The sequence below is a fragment of the Phyllobates terribilis genome, unplaced genomic scaffold, assembly GCF_046119375.1.
Source record: "Phyllobates terribilis strain yellow unplaced genomic scaffold, ASM4611937v1 Scaffold_339__1_contigs__length_2057567, whole genome shotgun sequence".
Classification (NCBI taxonomy): domain Eukaryota; kingdom Metazoa; phylum Chordata; class Amphibia; order Anura; family Dendrobatidae; genus Phyllobates; species Phyllobates terribilis.
In genome coordinates, this window is record NW_027363099.1 from 974,397 (window position 1) to 980,396 (window position 6,000).

The window sequence follows — 6,000 nt, forward strand, 5'->3', positions numbered from 1 at the left end:
AAAGGCAGCAAAGCAACCCCAAAACATCAGGGAACCTCCACCATGTTTGACTGTAGGGACCGTGTTCTTTTCTTTGAATGCCTCTTTTTTTTCCTGTACACTCTATGTTGATGCTTTTTCCCAAAAAGCTCGACTTTTGTCTCATCTGACCAGAGAACATTCTTCCAAAACGTTTTAGGCTTTCTCAGGTAAGTTTTGGCAAACTCCAGCCTGGCTTTTTTATGTCTCGGGGTAAGAAGTGGGGTCTTCCTGGGTATCCTACCATACAGTCCCTTTTCATTCAGACGCCGACGGATAGTACGGGTTGACACTGTTGTACCCTTGGACTGCAGGGAAGCTTGAACTTGTTTGGATGTTAGTAGAGGTTCTTTATCCACCATCCGCACAATCTTGCGTTGAAATCTCTCGTCAATTTTTCTTTTCCGTCCACATCTAGGGAGGTTAGCCACAGTGCCATGGGCTTTAAACTTCTTGATGACACTGCGCACGGAAGACACAGGAACATTCAGGTCTTTGGAGATGGACTTGTAGCCTTGAGATTGCTCATGCTTCCTCACAATTTGGTTTCTCAAGTCCTCAGACAGTTCTTTGGTCTTCTTTCTTTTCTCCATGCTCAATATGGTACACACAAGGACACAGGACAGAGGTTGAGTCAACTTTAATCCATGTTAACTGGCTGCAAGTGTGATTTAGTTATTGCCAACACCTGTTAGGTGCCACAGGTAAGTTACAGGTGCTGTTAATTACATGAATTAGAGAAGCATCACATGATTTTTCAAACAGTGCCAATACTTTTGTCCACCCCCTTTTCTAGGTTTGGTGTGGAATTATATCCAATTTAGCTTTAGGACAATTCTTTTTGTTTTTTTTCATTGAAGACAAATTAAATGAAGATAATAATACCAAAGAGTTTGTGATTGCAATCATTTTCAGGAAGAAACTGAGTATCATCCGACAGAATTGCAGGGGTGCCAATACTTTTGGCCACCACTGTACTATTGTTATACTTTAGGAGGGCTAAATCTGCACCTTGCTGGTGATCCACTGACCAGCCCACCCGAGGCGTCCACAGGGAATCTGCCAGGTAGGAAGATTACCAGTCCAGGTCCTGTTCTAATAGATAGTTTTGTGGATTTGGGGTAACTGAGTGATAGGGACACATTATTATAGGGGCACGAGACACCCAGGTAAAATCCATGTATGTCATGTAGGACGGCCCTGGTGGTACAGAAAAGTAAAAAAAACTGATGACTTTTTTTTTTAGAGGCATTTGTATACTTTACCTTCTATTATTATTTATTCTATTTTCACTCATTTATATAACCTGATCATTTCCCTGACAGGTCGGTGAGTTGTTTATTGTTTAGCAATAATGTATCACCCACAACTATAAATGATAAAGAATAACATTCCATTCTTATCATTTACAGCAGAGGATAATTTATACCATATATAACATGTATATAATATCTACCAAAGCAAAAAAACGACTATTTACAAACATGGAGAAAACTGATTTTTCTATCTTTTCCAACACAGATTTATATACATTTATATTCTATTAATCAGATGGGATATTTCTATTCCACATTCTCTGCCTCATTCACCAGTTGGCAGCAAACATGGCGGCCTGGCTGCTCTGATGTCACAATGCTCAGGATTAGGGGGTCACTCAGTTATGATGTCATAATGACATCATGGAATGTCCTGAGGGTATATAATCTCTGAGCACTGTGACATCAGCGCCATTTCTTGAGTTGATGCTTTTGCTGAGACTTCACTTTGGTTGTGGAAGAGCGAACTAGTTTGTGTTACACATCTGGTGATTACTTCCATTTATTCTTCTTGATCTTTGATCAGAGCACAATAACACCGGTGCCACCGGAGAGCTTAGTTCTCCAATATTCTATCAGCCAGCTCCAGGTACCTAAGTCATGAGCGCCCGGGAGCTGCGCCAGCTGATTGCTGACAATGAGGCATGGCTGCGCCGACCAGAAAATCAAGGTAAGGGAAATATTTGGGGGAGATCCACAATATTCCCACACTATAGGGCTTTCCTGGGAGGAGATATCCCTGGGGTATGATGGCACACATTTCAGGACAGACAGTGCAGGTTAACTAAGGCCAAAATAAAGTCAATTCTTTCTAGGGTTCCCCTCTCCCTAAACACCACAGCAGTAGAAGGACCCATCACTATAGCCAAAAAGTGTTTACTAAAATTGGAAATAATTCAGATAAATTCTTATTTGTTTATAGGTCAGGCCATAATTGTCCATGGACGGAGGAGGTCTCCTCCAAGAGATCAGGAAAGACCTTCTACCAGTGATGGAAGAAGGTCTTCTCCAAGAGATCAGGAAAGACCTTCTACCAGTGATGGACGTCAGAGAGACAGCAATGTCACTGAGAGGAGATGGAGACGGGCCAGAGATCCTCCACGGCGTAGAGGACAGGAAGAGAGCAGGGATAGAAGCCGCTCTCCTCTAAGACCAGCCCCTGCAGAGCCCTCCGGAGAGAGCAGCAGGGATGGCGGCCGTCCCCTCCCACCCATTCAACTGGAGGAAGTGGGTGTGATGACACCACCACTGCCACAGGTGGAGCCACCTGCACAAAACCTACCTGTGCAGGAGAGACCTTCTACCAGTGATGGACGGTCTCCTCCAAGAGACGAGGAAAGACCTTCTACCAGTGATGGACGTCAGAGCGACAGCAATGCTGTGGAGCCACCTGCACAAAATCTACCTGTGCGGCAGAGGCGGCAGCATTGGGTTCGCAGGAGAGCACTGCTAATTGCAAATCTCCCAACAAGGGATTTAACCGCACAGGAGGAGGCCGAGTCATGTATCATCTGTATGACCGAATATGAGATCGGAGAGCAGGTCACGGTCCTTCCATGTGACCACACCTTCCATCAGGGATGTATTACTAGATGGCTCCGCTCCAACCCTCTGTGCCCCCTGTGCCGTAACCACTGCTTCCATTGAAGCACCATGTTCATGGTGCAGACAGTGGTGGAGAACATACTGACCCCAGCCCAGGTAAGGGAGCAATGCATACATTAACACTACATTCATTACAAGACTGTAAAAAATATCACCTTTAACCTCCTGCTGTTCTGATCTCTCTTTAGTTTACCATCAGCTTTGGTCAACATCTTACCAAGCATGAAGGGCCATGAACACCCCAAAAACACCCGATGGTAAGTCACCTCTCATTCCCGCTGCCCCATGATATCTATATCACATGTGACATATAAGTAATTGTTCTTTTCTCCTTTTCATAGAAGGATGATCCAAGTCTGGAGAACATTGAGGAATTAGATCAGAATGACTTGTCCTTCATGTAAGTAGATATTAGAATTTGCTTTTTTATATTTTCCAGCTGATTATTAACTTTTTACTGGGAATCTATTGATGAGATGTAATAATTTGGTGTCTTCTCTTTACAGAAATCTGCAGAAGTTACAGATCATTTCCATAATGATCCACAGATCCCTCATCTGCTTCATAGAGACCCTGATTTCATCATGTGCAGAGATGCTGATAACAGCTGCAGCCCCAGACTATGATATCCTCATATATTCCATTATTTGTCCAAATGTTCCTAAAAATAAATAATATTTACCATCTCTATGTCTGGTTGTGACTTCACTATATAGAATGTTGTTACGTAACATTAGCAGCACATAATGATAAGTGAGGGAGGGATTTACCATTAGTTGGTATAGGGGTAGTGGCAACAGATAAAGGGGATGTCCAGCTCTTTTATATTGATGACTTACCCTTAGGATAGGCGACCAATATTAGATTAATGGGGACGCGACCCCCGGCACGCGCGATCAGCTGTTCTTGGTGCCGGTTGGATGTGATTATTTGCAGACTGGAACAGCACAGCGCCAACAACTGCATAGTGGCTACAGCGGGGTACTGCAGATCATATGAATAGGGTCAGGTGTGCAGTACCCGGAATCGGCCACTATATAGCTGGCAGAGCAGTACAGCATGGGCTCTGGCACCGCGTCCCACATTGCTTTAAACTGCTCGCGATACTCATCTCTCCACGTTCCTCCGCAGCTCCGGTGTCTTCCGACTCTGTGACATCTCAGGGAAGAGGGCGCGATCACTACAGCGCCCCCTCTGTGCTGGGCAGTCACAGTGCAGAGAGCCGGAACACGCTGTGGAGACAGGACCTGCGGCCAGCGGGGAACAAGGAGAGGGTAGTATTTGATTATTATTTTTTTTCTGTATGGAGCATTACATGGGGCCATACTGTATGGAGCATTATATGGGGCCATACTATATTGAGCATTATATGGGGCCATACTGTATGGAGCATTATATGGGGCCCATACTATATTGAGCATTATATGGGGCCATACTGTATGGAGCATTATATGGGGCCCATACTGTATGGAGCAATACATTGGATACGGAAAGTATTCAGACCCCTTTAAATGTTTCACTCTTTGTTTCATTGCAGCCATTTGGTAAACTCTAAAAAGTTCATTTTTTCCTCATTAAAGTACACTCTGCACCCCATCTTGACTGAAAAAAAACTGAAATGTAGAAATTTTTGCAAAATTATTAAAAAAGAAAAACTGAAATATCACATAACGCTATGCATATTTTATCAAACCCCTCCATGGAGCTGTAGCACTAAAGCACTAGGATAGCAGGTCGCAACTATGCAGTGTGTGGTCCTTAAATGAAGGTAAAATCATAATAGAAATATGGTATCACTTTTGGGATTCTGGGATCAACGAGCGATGAGTTATCCCAGAAGTTTTTAATAAAATGTGCAGGCTAGAGCCCAGTCCCTGTGACGTCATCCCAGGGGGGTCTCTCCCTTCAGCATAAAATAGTTGGCTGGGGGGTATAGATACTATAAGCAATGGGTCATATTCGATAACGTTCAAATCAAATCCACCTATATTGAATCGTCTCAGCGATCTTATAGTAAGTCTCTTCTTTAATCCTTATTATTTGGTGTAACTATTAATGTATTGTATTGTCTCCTTTTGTAAACATTTTTGTATAGTTTTCCTAAACACTGCCTCCCATTTGGATTAAATATAAAGTCTAATCGTTCTGTTTCTTTTGTCCTGTAATCGTTCCCTTCCCAGAAGCCATACACTACCAGAATGCAGGCGTTTGGCCAGGCAAGGCCTTGTACTATATTTCAAACTCGGCCGGTGGTGGCAGCGAGTAATATTAATAATTGGGCTATTGTGAAGCTGGCAGTGACTGTACAGAGGGCATTAACATATATTCCATATGTTGGAATCCCTGATGAAATCCTGACACAGTGACAGCATGGTGAGATATAGAGTGATCTCTGTGGAATACATGACAATGGAGATGCCAGGGATTAAACCCGGGGCCTCATACATGCAAAGCATGCGCTCTACCACTGAGCTACATCCCCTGCATGTGTGTTATGCTCATATGCAAAACCCTAAGGGTATGTTCACACTTATTTGAAAGCAGAAATTTCTGCAGCATTTCCACATCTCTTGGCAGGAAAAACGCAGCGGCAAAAACGTGCTTTTTTTCCTGCATTTTTCTAGCGTTTTTAGACAGCAATAAATGACATGGAGATAGATAATGGAGATAGATTGAGTAGATAGATAGACAGATATATTGACCAACAGACGTACAGAGAGACATTTAGACATAGGAACAGACATATAGACAAATAATTGCACAACCACCCAACATATAATAACTTTGCACCCTGTGGAGCTTATCAGGCAGCTTTTAATGATTAAATAAAAAACAAACAAAAAAAAATGACGTGGTGTATCCCCCCATGTAACCAGCAAAGTTAATTAAAGCAGACAACTGAGAGCTGATATTATCAGGCTGGGAAGGTCCCTGGTGATTGTGCATAAACATACCAGCCCGCAGCACAGCCCTCCATGTGCTCGCCGAGGTAGTCTGACTGCCATTAGGTACCGAGATGAGATCCTCAGACCTCTTGTGAGACCATATGCTGGTGAGGTTG

General features: G+C 43.3%; 1 non-coding gene across 1 annotated transcript; it reads right to left on the minus strand.

Moving 5' to 3' along the window:
- Nucleotides 1-5,349: 5,349 nt before the first annotated feature.
- Nucleotides 5,350-5,421, minus strand: TRNAA-UGC (transfer RNA alanine (anticodon UGC)). Its single transcript has one exon. It is a non-coding gene; the product is annotated as a tRNA-Ala (tRNA).
- Nucleotides 5,422-6,000: the final 579 nt, after the last annotated feature.